Here is a 21,495-nt window from a genome sequence, read left to right on the forward strand (position 1 = left end):
ATCAAGTAGAACCTGACTACTTTCTGCAGCTCTTGCTGTTCTTTATAAGCTGCAGGGGGAAATTTCCCTCGTAAAGCTATTTTGCTATGATTTTAGTGCCTGCTTACAAACTAGGGTCTCAGTTCTTCATTCAGTGAAGCATCCCAAGTACGTCAACAAAAATAGTGAAATAGTGACTAATATAAACTAGCTCTATACTGGCCAAACCCACTTATTTTGAGATAATAGAAAAGACTCAGAATGACTGTCCTGAAAACGGGCTCAGGACTCTGTCATCTACTGTCTAGACTGGAGCAAAATATTCATTAGGACTGCTTTTAATATCCTTCCTAAATTAATGTTTGTTTTTCTATCTTTTCTTTTCCTTCAAGACTTCCCAGTAGCCAAATTTTAGAAGCAGCCTAGCAGCCCTGAACACATTATGGCCTACAGGGGAGGCTTCCTAGTCATATGTAAGGAGAAATACATTTTGACTGAATTGAAAAACATCTTTTATAACAGCAAGAGGTAAAGAAGGAAGAGAGAGATTGTTCTACAATCACATAAAAAGATCCTGGCAAACACTTCTGCTATACTTAGATTGATTAAAAGATATAACAGATATTTTGTCATTCCTTTCCTGGGTTTTTCACTGGCTATAGCATGAGGGAAGTGTTACCATAAACATCACTGAATTGCTAGCTAGAGGAAATTTTATTGTCTGCCAGATTCACAAACTGAAATTGATCTTCATTCTGCCAGCACCAGTTTTGCCAAAGTTTCTGCAAAGTAGACACAACAAAATATGATAGGCTTTTGGGTTACTTCTGATTAAATTCAAATCATTTGTCTTGAAAAAAAAGGTTTTTTTCCCCCCTTTTTTTTTTATCTGGCTGCAACATATAATTTCAGTCAGCTAACACTAAATTAGACACCCACTCAGATTTATTATGATAAGAACATTCAGTAAGCTAATTTCAAGATGATGACTCCTATAAATTCTTATAATTTATTATTTAGTACTTTGGTTTTTAATCATTAAGTACGTGAAGACTTTGTAGGTCAAACCTGTATTAATGAAGACAGTAATCTATTTTTCAAACTCTCTGCTCCTCACCCACCTTTCAAATTGTAAATTAACAGAAATATCTTTAAACATATGTAGAAGAACAAAGGGAAAAATTGGGAGTATTTGCAATACCATTTAGCTAACCATTCCTGAGACTGTCTGTTAAACCTATTTCCTCACATTTTTTGCAGATCTTACCAAAGGGAATGCTGAAATCAAACAAAACAAAAGATATTCCTTAAATGAGCAATTTTAATCATCAGAACAGCAAAAAATGAATTGGAATTATGCAAACATAAGCATTAAAGTTTTCATTAGATTGTTACATTAGCACAAATGGGGTCATTTAGAAGAACTTTCTCTTGCTGGCCACAGTTTTCTGAAACTTAAATATTAACCATATGAATTTTTTACGAAGGAAGTAAAGATATCTGAGAAGAATTTCTTCACTCGAGCCCACTGCCGGAGTGCAGGCTGCCTGATGACTCTTATGTGGGCAGTACAGGAGGGAGCTCTGCTGCCACACCAGCCACTGGTCATTTGGAATTTCCATCCTGATTCTATATGGACCTCAGCACATACTCACCTTTTACTTATTACACCACACCTGTTTGTTTTTAAATCTACTGTTTCATTGTCCTCCTTTCTCTGGTGCTTTTATCCCCCATGGGATGTTTAATCCTTAAAACAACATGGGACATTCTTTTCAGGAATGCGTTAGGACTGAACACCAGAATACATCACACAGAGTACAGCGTATTAAGCTGTAAATCAGTTTAAATGTATTTTTAGGAAGAACTCATAACTATTGCAGATCTTCTCACATTCATACATTTATCTTTCATCTGCTGTTGCAAACTTAGTGACTCATTTGTTACTGGGAATAATAGTTGTGTAGTTTCTGTGCTCAGTTAATAAAGCTTTGTCATCTATACTTCCTAAATGAAATTCACAACAGGAAACAAAGCACTGCAAACAAAATGCACTTGCTAGAGCTGAACCAGGTTCCCAATGGTTCACTACTGTTTTCCTCTTGTAACCTGCCAATTCCTGAACAAATATGTCTGGAAAATATTTGATACTGTGTGTGTATGAAAGAGTGACATTGCAAAAGTTCAGCTTGCAGGCAGACTCCTCAACTGGCAAAAATGTATTTGGTTCTGGTAGAAATCATGTGAAAAAGAGTCTCATCTTCACTCAGATGTATAGCAAGCAACATTAATGTATGGAAAAAAACATTGAAGAATTCCAAAACAGCAATAAAAGATATAAGAAAATTGAATCCTTTAAATCCTGACTGATTTAGCTGTAGAATCACTGGCAATTACCATATTGTAACTACAATTAAGGTAACAGACATCTCCTTGGTCCCCCATTATTTACACAGGTATAATCTCTGCCCAAAAGATAGTGTCTCAAAGGTGGTCTAGGGGGCTAGAGGAGACAGGAATTAGGGACAGAAAAGAAGGGAGGAGCTGCACTTGCTTGTGGCCAGGAAAAGAAACAAAAGGAATGCAAAACTGCAAGTCAGCATCGCTGTAAGCACCATGTGCACTATGACCAACGTGTAAATAAGCTGCAGTCCAAATGGAGGTGAGGTGGTGGCACTGTGCTTTCAGAGGCCGGAAACAAGAACTAGGAGAAACAGAGCTGGTTCAAGGACTGAATTTTTAAGTTATTAATAATTTCATGTGCAAAAAAGCATCAGAAAAACATGTCAGAAAGCACATGTTAGTATAGTGCTGTCCTTGAACATGTCTACCTTATGTCTCCGCTGGGTTTGTAAGTGTAAGCACAATGCTCTGCTAGCGAGGGCAGAGGTTTCTGAACCAGACAAGGTCCACCACCTGGCTCAGCAGGAATGTGCATGGGGGTACTCATCCACACAGACAGCCTGGAGAAAACATTAGTTAATTCACTGCCTTCCCAAAGAGCAAATTCAGAAATCACCATGGACACAAATGCTTCAGAAAGATCCAAACATTTCCTAAAACATCTTCAGAGCTCACTGAAGGGAGACCAAGTGACACAGAAGTCAACCAGCTGTATTTTGAACATTATCATTTTTTTGCATGGGAATGGCACTGCGAGTAAGCAGAGATCATTTCAAGGCCTCTAACATCCAGCACTGCTCTGTGAAGAAAGCCAAGTGCTCCAGGCTGAAGCCCTCCAGGCCACGTCGTGAGATGGGAAAATCACGGACCACACTCCTCCCACATAACACAGTGCTGCTAGGAGCTCCAGTTCCTGCCCAAATCCTTCCTGAGACAACGCACCATGTGCCCCTGAAATTATCCATAGATGACCGTGTAAGATTAAAATTCACTTTCAAGGTGTTAAAAAAAAATAGGGTATTCCTAATTTAGTTATTAGCACTTTACAGCAGGAGCCCCCCCACCCCCTTTCTACATTCACTACTCACAGCAAAACTAATACACTGTTTACTTATAAAACTTTATCAAGCTTTTACCAGTAAGTTGGTGTACATGGCTAAACCAATAGGCAATGTACTGCAACATCTCAGTCTCTGGGGCTAATAATTGAAATCAACCTCTATTTTAAGGAGCATGTGTGGGAATTCACATTACAATGAATGTGAAAAATGCTCTGAAGGTCTTTGCTTCATCTTTGTCGTTGGTTTCCAAAGAAAAGAAAAGGGAAAAAGAAGAGAAAAACATCCAGGAAATGACCCTTCACCCCCCAGCTGCACCCTCGTTGGGAGGGATCCCTTCCAGGGACCGAGCGGACAGTTCCCTCTAAAGGCCGTTTTGTTCTTGGCTTCTGCTACTGGAAGGATTCACATCATAGGACTTTTAATGATGCTCTAACACTCCAAAATCCAAGCTCTGAGATAACGGAAGCCAACTTCTTTTGTTTGCACAGGGAACAAAACTGCTTGCAGCATGGATGATTTTGGTCCACAGACCCTTGCCTGCTGGGGTCTAGACCAAAATCAACAAATCTTTTTACAAAGGCCAGTGCACAGCTGTGAAATGATAACTTTCAGGCACTGCAGACTTGGGTCATATTTGACCTAATGATCTAGAAGTGAAAGTCTCCTTAATCCCATTATTAACGCTCTGACTCATCTAGTTCCTGACTGTAAAAATGTCTGTTAAATTCCTTAGAAAGTTATGTTTTAATCTGAGAATATTAATTACGTTTAAAATTATGACTCCCCCATGATTTATAACCTTGCAGAAACTATTGCATTTCCATATGTGCTTTTGCCATTTTCATTTCTATATACCTATCATTTTCCATTGTTTATTTTCCTTGATTGATGGTAGGGCTTTGGAGGTTTCCCATTATGAGCTTTATAATTATCACTGGTAATAGAGAAGCTCTTCCTATTATATTCGGTGAGACTGCCCAAATTATTCATTGTAGACCATTGGTACAGGACTACAAGAAAATAAGAATTTATTTCCAGTCTCAGGCATATGCTAGATAAGAGGATGTATTTATTTCTCCATGTTTCAAAAGGATTAAGGTTTGAAAAAATAAATATCACTTAGCTTGTCAGCATGCAGAACATTATGGTGCTGAGTTTAAAGTCCCTTTTCCTGGGTTAAGTACGACAAATCTAAAAACGGGAGGGAGGAAATCTCAACTATATCCTTACTCAGCTAAATAAATGAATACTATATATTTTAGCTGTTAAGCAGGTTTACAGAACAGACTGCACAAAACCGTATCTTTGCTTTAACAGTGTAACGTGCTTATTTAGAGAAATGCTATGAAATTCCAAAAGTCCTTGACCCTTGGATATTCCAAGAGCTCACTGAATACATCATCTGGGTTTTGCTTAATTACATGCAATTAGGAAATGTAATTATGCTTTCAGTGTTACTCTACCATTAGGTATATAGTGGACAGCAATAGCATTGGTAGCATACAGTTCCTGAAAGGAAAGAAAAAACAGAGAACCTATATGAACAGACAAAATGTAGAAAGACTAGCAAATCTAACAGTAAAAAAAAAATATATATATATGCTCCTGGCAATAAAGGAATACTTATTTTAAAGGCACTTTGCCAGTCCATTCACAGCATCATTTAATGATAGTCTCATTTGCACCAACAATCTGAATGTCACCAAATTATTATTTTCTCAATTATGTTGATGTCTTAACTTTCTAACTTATTTACCACTTTTAGTCAGTATTTCATATGCTAAACTTCATCCAGGCCATGGATTAGTAAATTACTTAAATTATGTCATCTCTAGGAATTTAAACATTTTATTCATGTTCCCCATGCCAGTACTGCTAACACACAATGATCAGGAATGCTGTCTGAAATAAGCTCATTCCCGAAGCAAAATTTACATGGCTTGGTAACGTGGGAAGGCAGCTATTTCACGCCTTGATGATTGCCCACCAAAGAAAACAGAAAGTAGATGAATGCAAGTTGACAAAACAGATATAAGGGAAACATATCTGATCTTCTAGTACATCACATTTCTGCTTCTTTTGTTTATCATGCTTTAACTGCCTATTATAGCAGCTAGCTATAATAAAATAATACACTCCATTAAATGTATTCGTTACATGTAATGTTTGCTCAGTGCTGAGAAATAGTTCACCAAAGCATACTTTAGTAATATAGCATTTAGTCTTTCACCTGGCTTTGTCCTCCAAAACTTCATGGTAAAAACAACTGTGAGGTCAGCTGTGCTTAGTCCCAAGGCAGAACAAAACACTGCTTTTTGTACAAGGAGGATTTTATGTTTAACATCCCCCCCCCCACCCAATGCACATCCCATTTGCTGTGGACAGCCCCTACTCCTCACCCCTACTTGGGGTTCAGGCTGAGATCAGCACGTAGCAGCAGGGAGGAAGGTGGCCACTTTGCCAGGTGATTTTCTGCTAGTTATCCCAGCTTTCCAGCCCAAACTCCACCTTGCAGGTCAAACACCCACAGCCTCCAGCTGGCTGGAGGGGACAGGCCTGTGGACTGGGGTGTCCCAAGCTGCTGGGGCTCACCCCTCAAGTAGCAGCAGAATGAGGGCAGCAACATGTTTTATACATCTTTGTTTTAAACCTAAGAGAATCTGAAAATAGCAACAACTTTGTAGCAGTATTTCAGTTGCTATTACTAGTCCATTCCTATGTGGGACAAGGTCTTACATGCTACAGAGGTGGGTTAATTTTTTTTCTTATTAATATTTTATTTATTTATTTATTTTTAGAATTTAACATTCCACAAATGCAATACATAAAACACTTGTTTATGGACTAGTTTCCACTATTTGTATTATACTGAACGGTGGCTACACCTTAAATGTCACGGGCAGTTGGAATTGGATTAGATACACTCTTCTCCTTTCCTTGAAGTGGTTAGTGCTGCTACCGTGCACTCTGAAACAGTATTTTGTTCCAGAAGTAACTGCAAGAACTAAGGAGGCACATGAAATAACGCACTGTACAAGGCTCATAGCAGTTCCTCAAGTTTTCAGAGCCCTTTTGAAATCTGCAGTAAGCAAGCACCATGTTCTATATTTATAAAATAAATATAAGATACACTAAATGTAATCTATACTATTTTTATCTGTATTATATATCTCACTATCTAGTATAAAGCTACTTACATGTTATCAGATATAATTACTGAATATATTTAGTATTTGAAAAAGAGTGTAGCAAAAGATCTAGAATTAAGATAAAATGTAAGGGAATGCAAGTAATTCATTACTTTAATTGCTTCAAGAAGCCATGATGATGTTATTCTGATATTAAAATAAGTTCCTTAATTAATCAGGAAAACACACTGACAAGGATCCTTAAATCCATTTTCACCGACAGTAACATTTTGACAAATGTGTTTTTGAAAACAAAGCCTACATATTGTAATTAATTGTAATAAATGCCTTTACAAACTGTCCTTTTATCAGCCATTATACCTTCTTAATGAAAATAATTCTCACAGCACTAATTTGCTGTGACCCTTTATTATGAAGACAACAGATGATAATAGAATGTGTTAAATAAGAAAATAAATCTGCACTGCAATGTTGAACACACTTCAGTTGACAAAACAACACCGAGGGCAAAAGCAATAATAGTCCCCCTGGCTCTGGGGAAGGGTCAAGGCATGAAGGCAGGGGAGAAGCTGGGGGCAATATTTACTCAGAGATGAACTTATTGGGGATCTATCTGCTTAATTTTCCTATCAGGACATCTGAGTATTTTGAAACACATCCTAATTGAAAACAAGAATAAAGAAATATGTTTATAAGCAATTCCAAATGTTTCTTGAGATCCCAAGCCAAGGTCACATGAATTTTATTAGCTGAGCACTTAGGACAAGAAAAGAAAACAAAAATCACATGAAGAAATATTCATACGTTGGATATTTTGTATTTGCCACTATGACTTCATCTAGCAATCTAATTACTCAGAGCAACTCTTCAGCACTTGGGTAAAAAGAACATTTCTAAGAACCTCTGAGTGGTCTCTTCTGCAGGAGCACTTTCACAAGCCTTTGCCAGTGCCCAGCATTGGACTGGAGTCTGGGGTCTCACACGGAGGTTTTGTCTTATGGGCAGACTTTCTTTTAGAGCTGGACTGCCAGAGTACATCTAGGCTTTTGGTGGCAAAAGAAAAAGAAAGCCACGGAGTCCTAACTCACACACAGCTATGTAATGCTCCAGAAGCTATGCTGTAGAAGGGACAGCATTTAGGATGCAATTAAGATCTGAAAGCAGACAAGCCATCAAAGAAAACGTATAATTTATTTCCCCATTGGACTCCAACTCTGTATGCTGGATGAGTTTTTTGATTTTAACAGACTGTACAACAAGCTGTTTGGGCTTTAGTCTGCAAGGCTGTTCCACTGATACCGCTACTCTTGTTTTTTAAATTCTATTTTTCTTCTAAACAGTTTCTATAAATAATGAAGTGAAAATACTCTTAGCTTAAGGAAGGATTGTTCTAAATACAAATTGTTGTCTGCTACTCTCTCAGGGAAGCTCTAATAAAACCTCACTATTTGGCTTCTGAAATTAGAGGAGAAAAACCTTGCTGCACCTCAAAAGTGCACTGGCTTTGAGCTGTGTCAAAGCCCTTTGAACAAGCTTTATAAATGACATCCATATTTGTCCATTTTTGACTTAAATTGCTTTTGGTTCAACCGCATGCAGCACTGAATTGCCTTGATGCAATGTCATATGGAATGACATAAAACACAGAAAAAAGCAAGTTGCTGGCTAGGATTAGGAAATAAAGGAGTCACGGCCCTTGTTCACTTCAGTAAATGTTGGAGGAAATGAAAATGAAACTTCTGTTAAGAGGTAATCTCTTCGAAGCTCGATAAGAGCAGGTGACATTTTATAAGTCTCAAGTTTTTCATGTTATATTTAGCAGGTACAATGAAACAATTTACATACAGTCCAAGACTGCTCATGTTCCTTTATTCTTTTTCAGAGTAGAGACACATTCTGCAATTCATTAGGTTCTTATTGTAAAACCTGAGCTTGAAATTCAGTTTTGCCCCTGAGCCAGGAATCTCCCTCATTCTCGTTCACACAGTGAAGGCAAAAGCATGTGAAACATCCCAGCATTTGGGAAGGATGTTTTCATTCGTCCCAATCCTCTTCCTATCAGTGAGATTAAGCATTTATTTAAGCTTTTATACATTTAAATGCTACTTTAGTTGCTTAAATACAGAACCAGGCACTCAATCTTCAGTTCCCAGCTTCAAAGCTGAGCTTTTTATTAGCATTTCTCTCTCTTTCATCCTCGATTTTGACAATCACCCTCATATAACCGCGGGGATATTTGCACTCCCCTGTGATTTTTCTCATCCTCTAGATATTAGTCTCCTCTGCCCTCCCCACAGCTCCTTTTTTAGCCTCTCACCCCTGATTCCCACATGCCAGTAGTGCAGGCAAACAAGCATGTGTGCAGCTGTCCCTTTCCCAGCAGAATATTTTGAAGCATTTACCCAGATGCACACCACAGTGGTTCCTAGGAATGCCCTAGTGCACTACAGTGCAAAAGCACTTGCAGGATTCATCATTTCATGGAGTTATCTCACCTGGGTGCAGTGGCAGGACTGCCGCAAACTCAACCCTACACCGGCTACCAGGAAAGCCTTCCTGAATTATTCTTCCTCCACCTCCCCTTTTATTTCACTTCTCCCACTGTATCACAGATATTTAAATGTTGTAGACAAATTATTCTCAGAGATGTCTAATATTTGAAATGTGATTGTTAATCCATACGAGCTCCATCTTTCCATGTAGCCCATCGAAAATCTTGATGTTCAAAAATCCCACAATACAACTGAAAAACAAAATAGCTTTCTGTATATATATTGATGACATCGGATGGCAATGTCTCTTGTGAGCATGAGACTAAGGGACCTACTAGGATCACTTGTAATATGAACGCTTACCGTTTGCATGGATTTAGTTGAAGTAGTTCACATCTTTCATGTTTGATGCAAATAAAAATAACTCAAGGGTTTACTCGTTGAAAGAGAAGTAGCACCCTCCAGTTTGGCAGCTTTTAAAAGCATCAATGTCTTACACAGAAACATCCATTTCCATGAACTCCTGGAAGGTTTTATCTTTTTTAAAACCAATAAAATATTCAATTTGTATTTAATTTTGCAGTTTAAAATCCTTTTGGAATAACATTTAAGTACATTATATAGAATGTGTATTAAAGACAGACATAGCTAATAATTCAGAAGAAATTTATTCTATACTTTTTTTTTTATACAGATAACCTCAAATTACCTATAAATTGCTGTAATTCCCCCACAACTATCACAAACTCATTTTTGATTTATACTAAGATAAAATCAAGTTGGGATAATCTTACAAGCTAATGTCAGCTCCTTATTTGTTTAAATATCTTTTTAGTAGCCCATGGCTTCCTAAACCTTTACAAACATCACCTGATTCACATTTCTCTGTTCTCAAGATGGGTTAAGTCTTATGAAAAGAGAGAGAGAGACTGGGGTCACATTTTAAAAAGTACAGAAGCTGAATCCTGTAAATGACACTAAGAAAGAGATACAAAACTAGAATCTCGACCTTCTCCTCATTATGATGTAGTGATTACACTCTAAGGGCAGTAGTATTTAAGGAAGAAAACCTTTTCAAGCCAGGCAGATTAAAATACTTTCAGTAAAACAGCACAGCATTTTATTTATTTATTTATTTTATTTTTCTGGGAGTGGAAAATCAGAATTTGGAATCATTCTAGTAGTTCAGTTAGCATTTTTTGAATCAGCTTTAGAATTCATGTAAGTTTTATTTCAATCAGCAAATCTAGTTGCTCTGAAAGTCTGCTCTCTGCTTCCTATAAAGCAGACATGAGGTTGACTGGAGAATGAGGACATCATTAATTTCTAGGATAAGGGTCTACATTCATTGCCTCTAAAAGGGTGACTATGAGCTGCACAAATTATTTTAATAAATGCAGATATTTATATTATTATAATAGCAAGAGGTTTGTTGAAGGAGCTAGAACATCTGAGACAATTTGAGTGGTCAGAAATGAAATCTAATGTTAACAGGCCAGTCATTTCTTTTTTGTAGTTTTCTTATTGTTATGCTAATGTTAAAACAGACAGCCTGACTTGAGCTTATGCATTTACTTCAGTCAAGACTGATACTTGTCAGAAATTCAAGAAGAAAAAAATTAAACACTACAACACAACGTACTGTGCCCATATATATCGCACACAACGAAATACAGGGTAATTTATTCCAGAGCTTAATAAATACCTTCAATAGGATGGCTGATTTGCATGAGTCAGTAAATATCCTTAGCCTGATATTTAAGATGGTAACATCTTCAACACCTAATAAGAATTTTATCAACGAAAATTATATTAAATTTATGTTTTGAATGAACGTCTCATGGAGACAAGAAGTTCAGATTTGATCACATGTATTTTATTAGACAAAGAGACAGCTTTGTTCACCCGCATATGCAACAGCAGGATTAACCTAATGCTGTGAATGGAAACTGAAGGAACCCATAGCTTTGTTTCTGTGAAAATGCACATCTTTTATACCGATGTTCTATTTCTGAGAAAAGGAGTAGCATTTTGAAGCAATGGAGCCCTACCTTCCCCTGAAGATCAACCAGCTCAACTGGCACGGCGTGCCACGTGCGGGAGCAGGAGGCAAGTGGTGGGGAAGTTGTATGGTCCTTACAAAGCCCGGAGCTCTTGGGGGTACACAGAGCTCTGTGCACTTGGGGGAAATGTTACATGGGGACATAGCCAGAGAGCTTTGCTAAGGAGAGATGCGTGTGCCCGAGCCTGGCACAGTGCTCCCCTTCATACATGTGTAAGCGTTACCCACGCCTTTACCCTCAGCTCTGCAGGTAAAAGCACAAAGTGGCTCCATGCAGACCTCAGCACTTTGAGATTTTTCTTTAACCTGAGCTCTAGCTAGAAGCATATGATTTAAAGCAGACATTTCCCAGGTACCACTCAAGGATCCAATGTTTGAAGCGAGACCTGTGCGAGTGCATGCAATCTGGGAACTGAACAGTCGCTCACTGTGCTTAGAAAAAAAAGAAAAAAAAGAGAGACCTATCAAATTTAGATTTTCTTTTGAAAGCGTGACTGTTACAAGTAAGACGTGTGAAAATTAAGAACTATTGAAGTTTATGAAGTCTCAGCCCAAACAAAAAGCAAGGGGATTTTGCATGTCTTTAACCGTGCACTCGTTTTTCCAGTAGTAAGCATATGGTTGCATTCAAACTCAGGACATTTTTGTCCTAGCTATGTCACAGATTCAGGAATGGCTTTGCATAAGTCACTTGGCCTTTGTTCAGCTTGAACACTGTAGAAAAAGCTAGCCTACTGCGTTTATTTTTCTCTTTTTGCAGCAGGGAAATACAATCCTCAGACTTGCATAATAATTTATATATCAAGCAGATGTGAAAAAGACAAGATCACAACCTTTACATCCAAATCTTGTTCCACTAATACTACTAACATCCCATCTAACACACTTGCTTCAGTACAGTGATACATTTGTTTGCAATGATTGTTACATTGCTTTTGATTAATAATTAAAGAAAGATGCCTAACCCAGGAGGAAATCTTAGGGAATGACAGAAACATCCATTTATGATGGCAAGGAGGTAAAGTAGTACAGCAGTCCCAAGAGATCAGCCACAGCTCAGATGTTACCTCCAATACATGCTGATGCCATCCTGCACTGTCAAATAAAACTGAACAGCACAATAGAGATATGTGACCAAAACTGTCAGCACGGATAGGTATTGCAGAAATTGTATTAGGAAAATGGATGTACTAAGATTCAATTTTTGGATTGTATAAAGGTTTAATTTGGCGACCTTGTAGGTCTCCTGGTGGAAGAGGGGAGAGATCCCACAGTTCTTAAAGAAAAAGAAAAGAATAATCCATTTCTGGCAGTGCATATTTATCCCTTCATTTGCAGTCCAGCTGACTGAAGATAAAACCTAGCCTGCACAACATAATGCCTCTGTTTCAGTTATCCCTTCTTCTTGCAAATAATGCCCGGGACCCTGCCTGTATTTAGATTCTGCTGCACTTGTGTGGGGGGAAGAAGGGGAAACTTTCATTTACAATTTTCTGATACTGATATAATGCCAATAAGTCTATGGGCACCAACACATTTCCATGCACAAAGACATTTGAAAAACAAAAACAAAAACACCTTGACAACTAAGCCCACAGGTGAAATGGATGCAGATTTAATTGCTACTTATTACTTTGAACCTTCAGGCATACTTACACTTCGCTTCAATCATATCTACAGGGTCTGAAGATCTCCCTGCTGAGGCTGTAGGTAGACAGTTTTATCTGGATAAAGAATAAGATTACTACCCTCTACTTCTCATGAGCAACACATGCTCCAGTTGCTCATCACTGCCTTCCTGCCTTTTCCCATCATCATAGGCAGTTGCCCTCCAAATCTATCAATAGTAAAGTTTGAATAGAAAACTTGCTAATTTATTTCAGTCTTCTGGGTTAGTATAAACTTGGGCTGTGCCTGCTGTGCATTGCAGGTCACAGGGCAGCAAGGGAAGAGAGAACTCTTTGCAAATCTGGGTCTACTAAAAGAAGTCTGTCCACAGCCTTCAAGGACACTGATGTTACAGAGAACAAACTTTAAACCTTTCTAAACACATTCATCATATAGGTAGGCTGCATTTTCCAATTTGGTGTGATATATGAACCCAGGATTAATCAGCATGCATGGGGGGGGGAGGGAAATCAAGCATGTCAAAATTATTTCAACCACCTGCACAATATCTCTTCATTGTCAAAATACATCACCTAACTGACAAATGGTAACAAGATTTCACATGAGAAAAAGCATGCTGTTGATGGACTTAAACCGTACAGTCCGTTATGTACCGCTGTCGCCTTTTTTCACAAGACCACTTAAGCAACAAAGTGATAATACAGTGTAGAAGAGCCAAATTTATCACACTTCACCACAGCCTACTAAAGTAATGCGTGGCATAACAATACAGCAGACTCAAGTGCAGCTTCTTTCTGAGTGATCTTTTAATACTCTCACTGTACTACTTCTTGTGCAGGTTTTGTCGATGACTTTCAGAGGAAAAAAAGACGCTCCCTCTGTCCCTTCCCCAGACACAGGTACAAGCAAATGGCAGCACAGCAAATGCACCAGGGAATTAAGAGTCAACACAGGGCTCTCTGCTAGTTCATACATTGTTTTCAACAAGACTGCAGAGGTGAACCTGAAGGTAGTATTTGGCTTTGGAATCAGAATTTAGGTTATTTATTTATTTGCAATGATAGTGATGGAAGACCCCGAAGACTGCTGCTCATTCCCCTTTCCTACGGTCTGTTAGCTCCAAACACACCAGACAGCCAGCAGACACACTTTGCCCTCTACAGCAAGCACGGGTAACACTGACGTGTGCAAATCTTTTATGAAAGAAAGTATAGTTTAAAGGTAGCCTTTGAAATGCATATCCTATAAACTGTGTATCCCATATGACATGATAGTGAACCCTCGTTGACTTCAGAAGCTATTGCAATTTATAGCTATGCAGTGTCACATATGCATCCCCTTCAAGTCTCCTAAACACATTACAGGATAAACTTATGACACAGTAGCTTCAAATCATAGTACGTTTCTGAAGAGCTGTTACTCCTATATCCTTAATAACAATCATCACGGCTGGCTATAATTATCTGTATAGACCAAGGAGAAAGATGGCAGTGATGAACTAGGAAAGATGACAAACAAAAATCACCGCAGCAGTAAATATCCATACCGTCACTGCACAGAATGGCTTAACAAAAGGCTTGTCAGCATTTATCAGGTTTCACTTATTTGTTTTTAAAAGTACAACAAAATTATTTTTTAAATTGCTACAAATGAAAGGATGAAACTTTATATATGATTTTTAGCCTGAGAACGTGGCTTCACAAAATGTCATTAAAAACAAACTGGGAATGTGGCCGTCCTGGGTTCCCTTCTGTTTAGCAATGTTGGCCATGTTGTGTTTCTGAGTGGAAAAACATGAGCCTTTTCGGAACAGTGTGTTTTAGGAAGAGGTGGAATAGAGGTCAAACTTAAGCAAAAAAGAACAAGAAAGCATTAAGAATGCAATTCTGTATTTAAAAGTTGTTGCTTTTTTTTTTCCTTCCAGTTTGCAATTCTGTGTTTACGTCATTTTAAATACCCTTATAATCAACAAATCATTACATCTGGCTACTGCACATTGCATGTCCTGTTCTCATAACATTTTTGTTAAAAATCGGCACTTGTATTAGCCGTGTTGAGTCCATACACCAGAACCTGCCTGGCAGTGTACAATTTTTTTTGGCTCCTTAGTTATTAATATTTTCATATTCATGGATATTTTCAACCTTTTATAGAATTACAACATTAATAGAGAACTAGATATAAAGTCTGTAAATGTAATACTTAAATTCTGATTTATACTAGGCAAATCCAAAGCATTTCAAAGTCATTCTTATGTGTCTCAATTTTTCTAGCCAACTGCAGCCTATTTATTTAAGTTTATGCAACCTCCCAGGACCCTGACAATGACTAAGCACAATAGGGAAGTTAAGAAGGGCATAGGTAGAAAATTAACTCTGATTTTGCTTATTTTTGTTGGTTTAAGGCAGAACCTTCACCTTATTTTAATGCTTTCTTATTTCCTACCTCACAGTTCAGATGGAATGAAGATATAATAATGTGATAATCGAGTGCCTTCACAGAGCCCACCAGTGCATTACAACTCCAACATGCAGAATGCAAACATCTGCTGGCATCATTAAACCATTTCTATACTCTACATACCAAGACTTGACCCTGTGACCATTTCTACCATTAGATTTGAATGACCTCAGCAGAAGAGCTGAAAGGCCAGAGTATTAATTCACAGAACCACAAGCTCAATTTAAGATTTAATTTGAGATAACTAAGAGCAACTGAAAGTGTATTCAAACTTATAAGTGCAGAATAAAAGATCTTACCCTGTTTTTCAAGTTAAATATAAATTCAATTATTTTTAACAGATTTATTCACAACTTTACAAACAAGGCCAGGGTTCTTTTAGCGTACCTCCAGCTTAATATCCGGCAATATGATGCTTCTGTTTAGCAATATTTTTTTAATTTATGAATGTCTTTCCTATAGGAATTTTTCTGCATTCTGATTATATCCCTAAGGGGAAAAACACTGCATTTATGAGCTATTCCCACCATACAGCTTTGAAATGCTCACTTTTATTCCAACTTAAATTAGCTAAAAGCCTGTTTGTTCAATCACGATGGTTTTCGATCTGAAATCTTAACATGACAATTAAAATATTTGACGAGTCACTATATAGTGCGTAACAAATTATACGGTGGTGGAGATGATTCCTCTTTCTTCCTCTGCAGCTTTGGTAGGTTTTCCGGTGCAGGTTGTGTATGCATGTTAAGCAGGTACACACGCATGCACTTTTATCCTATTACCATGTGCACCAGCCTTTACAAACCTTTGCAGAGAGGGACAGAGTGCTGCTCCGGGAAGGAGGCAGGTGGGCAGGCATACAGCAACACAGCCCCCCTGCCAAAGAGCTCACTCCTGCATCCTCGGCATGCACACAAATACCGACCACAAGCAAAGCCGGGCCCGCAGAGGAGCTGTGGCCGGGCTTTGCTGCTGCAGCACAGCAAGACGAAGATTTCAGCCTTCACTGCTTTGCCACCTGTGTGTCATCCCCGAGTTCGCTACGGGAGGATGCTGTATAAACTCTTGGATCACAGCTTTTCTCATTTCACAACTAAAAGTCCCAACAGATGTGATATAGCTACCTGGCACTCAAATTTAATTTTAAACCATATTTAAAAATTACTGCTCTTAAACTGAGCATTTTGTGGATAAGCACCTGAATATCCTGGCGAGCCTTACTTGCACCTGTCTTTAGTCTAGGACACAACAGAATACAATGCAATGTACAAGATGAAATTTTAAATCACCTATGGAAACTCAGGCATTGTGCTGGAGTGAGAGAAAAGCTTCACAAAATTATTGTGACATTAGCTCTGTGTGAAAATATTTTCTAAATTATTAGGACACAATGCACATGGGGTAAAAGTATTAAAAAGGCACAGACAAAAATCACTGCTCCCTAATACAGCCAAGGTGAGGACAACATAGATCTGTTTAATGAAGAAACACTGCACAGATTTTTAAAACAAAGAGCCTTTCATCATAGGAACACTGTAATCAGGATGCAAGGGGTCAGTCACACTACTTGTTTACCTGAGGGGAAAAGAAAAGCAGGTATGCAGATCCATTTAGCACAATATCATATGTAGCATACCCTACTTTCGCTTTTTTCCTGCCTTCTCCTTTACACCCTTCCCTGTTTTTGAAGAAAAACATTTATCACTTTGCTCTTCGATGCAAAAAGAGACTACGGCTAGGTAGGGCAGGTTAAAATTTTCTTTGACTCCTCAGCACATTTGTCATGCAGGCTGTCTGCCTGCCGAGGAAACCTTTTCACCCCAGGCTTATTGTGAAGACATACCCCATGAGAAAGGAATAAGGTGAAAAATGATGATGTCACTAGGTTGTTGCAAGGTTAGCACACCCTTAAATGGAGTAATGGTAAACGAAGCAGCTGCTCGGCTCCCTACATACATGACATTCATCCTCCCATCCCATAAAAGTGCAGGACTTAGTGAGGACTGAGCACGAACTACTTGTTGACATAATTAGTGCTGGCTCAGGGGCTCTTTTTAATAGCCAAGTTGGCTGTATTTTGCAAGCTTTCATTGGCAAAATTCAAGTAAAGTTCAGCCAAGTTCTGTATCTATTTTGTTTTCTGTCTTATGCATTTCCCAACTTGGAAAAAAGAGCCAAAATATCCTAGTGGCTTTTCAGTGTTGTGGTAGTTGGTATTTTAAGATATTAGCTTTTAAAATATACAAGCATTTTGGGGGAAATGTAACACTCTAGAAGGGGATGTAGATTATAAACTCGTGAGGAAAAAAAAAAAAAAACAGGAATAAGATTTATTAATGAGTCTTGGCTTCTTAATATCTCAATAGCAGGCTTTCTGCATATAGCACAAGGCTTTGAATCTCTTGTCCCTTGCGTTTTCCTCCATCCAGACAGAGAAAATTATCTCAAACAAAAGCAATGAATTTAAAGAAACCATTTTTTTTCCTTCCTTAGTTTCATTAAATGTTGAGTAAATTGTAAGCAATTTGACTTTTGCAGTTTCGTATAATTATGTTTGGATTGTTGGACAACAGATGCTTATTTGCCTTCTGTGCAAAGTTGGTTCTAGTTTGCCAGAATTCTTCAGTCCAAAACTTTTACTTGCTCACAGAAAATAATTTATGCGTGAAATGATTTTTTTTCCCCCCATTTCTTCATATTACTTCAAGTCTGCTCTACTTTGCAAACAGTTCCGAAATGTCTTGGTAAGCAAAATTAGATAATGTAGTTTCATACCGCAATTTTAATTTAAAGGAAAGGAAATCAGTTAGCTGTGCAATTACGCTAACTGTAATGCACATTCTGTTACTTTGCTTGGTGGCAATAATCCACCCTTGGGTCATATTCAATTGTTTCACTTTTATCAGTGACATAATGGGGTATCCTATTCCACACAGTAGTTCCTAATGGTTTTACTAAAACACGCTTACAACTGTTGCAAATATTAACACATTCCATGCGGCAGAGAAGACGACTAGTTTTTAAATCAAGGAGATTTTTTTTCTATTGTATTTCTAACTATACATACACATTTTCACGTATATATAACAAAAGAACCTTCAAGGTGAAAAGTCTTTCTAAAACTCCCAGCTTTGCTCCCAGTTTTCTGTTTTTCTGAAAATGGCAACTTTAGTGACTTTCTTCGTAAGCTCTCATTTTCTATTTTCTTATCCCTGCCATAGATCTGCCCCCGAACGCCTCTGAAAAGAAGTCTTCTCTCCAACTGAAACAAACACTGACTCAAGCCCCCGATGGACTGAAACACTGCACAGTTAATGCAAATCAGCAGAAAAAAAAAAAAAAGACTTTTATAGAAGACAGAAATCTTTGTACATTTCAAGGCAAAACACACTTGTATTTGCTTATGGAAAATACCCTTTAATTATGACTGTATTTTCAGGATTTGCATGAGAAAAGACCAGGTTTCAATGTTATGTTAATACTAAGCGCTCCTACAAAAATGTGAGCTTCAGCGTCTTCCTTGCGATTAGTAACAGTGACTTCTGTGCTGGGTTTGTCTAATCCACTGCAACTGTGAAAACCGAGCAGATGCACAACTCACACTGTAGTTACAAAGTCCTAGAAACCGATGGCATGTTTTCTGTTTCCTGTGCCATCAGTAACACCACATTCCAGAACAAAACACCGACTTCTCAATTAGAAACAATACAACATTATTTTCATAAGGGACTGTAGATTTTCTTTCCCCCACCAAGAATATTATGCACTGACCAAACATAACATACATTCATACCGTCTGATAACAGAATCACCCAATAAAAATTATATGATAACATTAACGCAGTCATTAACAGCAGACCTTTCCTCTACTAAGACAACATTAACCAAGCATATGGCATATCTCAGGGAGAATAGCAAATAGTCACATTCTTGAGATAGCCTGCAATTTTCTGGCTTGTTTAATAAACTCTGAACTACATTTCAGGCAGGAGAAGACGTGTCTTAGAGAAGAATGTGTAGCTTCATTTTCACAGAAATTGCTTTCTAAGTAATAAGAAATAAAACATTTAAAATGAAAATAAAATAAAATAAAAAGTTGTTAAGTAGAATCAACACGGATTGCCTTGAAAAGAACTCTATCCACCCCAGAAAGCAGCCCGTGGAAGCGCTACTTAATCTAAGTGATGTGCAGGTCACAGAGACTGGACAGATTCCAGCGGGAGCTGTAGCACACAGGTTGGTTGCTTGCATCCCACAGGACTGTGTGTTGTGTTGCATTTGGTGTTTGTCAAGACAAGCAGCATATGAAAAAAAAAAAACAAAACCAAACAAACAAGAACCTCCTGACTGGTAAAGTGGTGTTTTCCCAAGACAATTTAGAAATTCATGGCAGACTTTCGAGATTCTCTTAGCTTTGTGCACTCTAACTGTTACGATGTAAATACAAATTATACTTTTTTTCATGCTTTGCTCTATTTCTTTTATGACTATGTCGTAATACAATTCTGTTCTCTTCCTGAGATGAGCAACCCAAGCAGCCTAACTCATAGGCCCACTTTCCATTCAAGCATATGCAAAAAAACACAGCTGGATCTAATATAGCCACCACAACACACAGAGAAACTGGGACGAGTCAGACAACCTGACAATCAAAGGAAGACCCGTAGAGAAACCTGAAAGAATAATTTGGGTGAGTCCTGGTAGATTCATATAACTGCCTATTTCTATTTAAAACAGTTTATGATGACCAACCTGGCAAATCTCAGTCTTCAGAAACTAGAGCATCTGCCTCTTCAGTGTCACTTGGAACACCGAGTTACAGATTAATTAGCTGTACTTTATGTAACGTAGATTACAACAAATAAATACTTTTATATACAAATTCAACTGAAGTACTAAATAAGGCCTTTTACATCATTTGTTCACTAATTTTGTCTCATCTCATTTCTGCTAAGTACTGCTGCATCCCTCGGATTATTACTTTTAAAAATAAATCACAGAATACTTTTGCAGGGGCAAAACGGTATGAATGCTGATAAATGGCTGAGAGTAATATGATTTGTGTCATTATTAGAGAGTCTATGCTCACTATCAGAAGTGCTTTCATGACAAGGAAGGTATTGAAATTCAAAAATGTTTAATAAAATGTAAACCTTATAATCTTCCAGGTATTTATCCTGCTGCTAATTACTTCCAGGGGGCCTGGCACACATGTAAAAGAGCAATGGATATCAGCAGGGAGCATTTGCTAACTCAAAAACTCAGAAAGACCATTTTCCCTGGAGATAAATAGCTGTTAAATCTGTCAACTTAAGCCTTAATGTGTAACATCTAAAATAATCTCTATTCTCCTAACAGACAGGCTATAAGAGAATTAATACAGTAGTAATCTGGTGGACAGCAACTGGCAAGAATTTACAAAACACAAGATCCCAACCAACTCAGGCTGACCAACTGTTTAAGGAGGTTGTTGCCAAAAACAACTGCTTCACAAGTGAAGATGTAATTTTCTCAGACTGTCAGAATACTTTTAGCCGAAGTTTCAAGTGACGGAGTTTTGTCTGATGATAAATTTGCTGGAAAACAATTTGTGTGGATAGACTTGTGCATGGATGTGTGCATCCAGGGCTATAGACACACCTGCAGACACGCTCCTGAAGTAGCTTGCTGCTTCAAACACTTGGTTCAGATTAGTGGCGGCTCACACAGTTGCAGCATTCAAGGTTATTAGCAAAAATATGAATTCTTTAAATACAACACTGAATTTCCTTCAAAAAGTATTTTTGCTTTGACCAAACATACCAAGCAATCCTTTTAAACTGTGAACATTAAGCCCAAAACTTCTCGTATCAGGGATGACTGCAGGCTCAGCAGCAGGTTAGAATTCAGCTAACCCAGTCTTTCGGGTTATTAAGCTCTAAAACAGTGATGCACATTTTGGGATGCGTACATCCACACACATACACTCACATGAGATAAGCAGTGCTTATGGGGTTTTAGCAAGCATTGTTCCCCAAAAGTTACTACAGACCTCTGCAGTATCTAATCTAGACAATTGACCTAGTCAAAAAAAAAAAAAGGCAACTCTACCCTAGCTGTGTTTGCTGACATTGCACAATAAGCAGCAAGAGCGAAACACGGAAGTGGCAAACAAAAACAAAAAACCCACACACAATGCAACAACAAAACCAAACCAAAACCAACCAACAGCTAGGGTTTGGGCCTCCTCCCTAAACCCAAATTGACTGACTCATGATGTA

The 21,495-nt window shown here is 38.0% G+C and overlaps 1 protein-coding gene and 1 long non-coding RNA gene across 9 annotated transcripts in view; one reads left to right on the forward strand and one right to left on the reverse strand.

Annotated features, from left to right (window-relative positions):
• LOC308176590 overlaps positions 1–19,559 on the forward strand; it is a 38,395-nt gene extending 18,836 nt beyond the window's left edge. The window contains exon 2 of the long non-coding RNA XR_013938430.1: positions 1–19,559. This exon is cut by the window's left edge and continues 18,421 nt beyond it. This is a non-coding gene — a long non-coding RNA (uncharacterized lncRNA).
• WWOX (WW domain containing oxidoreductase) overlaps positions 1–21,495 on the reverse strand; it is a 510,587-nt gene that overhangs the window by 184,214 nt on the left and 304,878 nt on the right. The window lies entirely within an intron of this gene.

This window comes from Anser brachyrhynchus, assembly GCF_964034855.1.
Source record: "Anser brachyrhynchus genome assembly, chromosome: 12".
Classification (NCBI taxonomy): Eukaryota; Metazoa; Chordata; class Aves; order Anseriformes; family Anatidae; genus Anser; species Anser brachyrhynchus.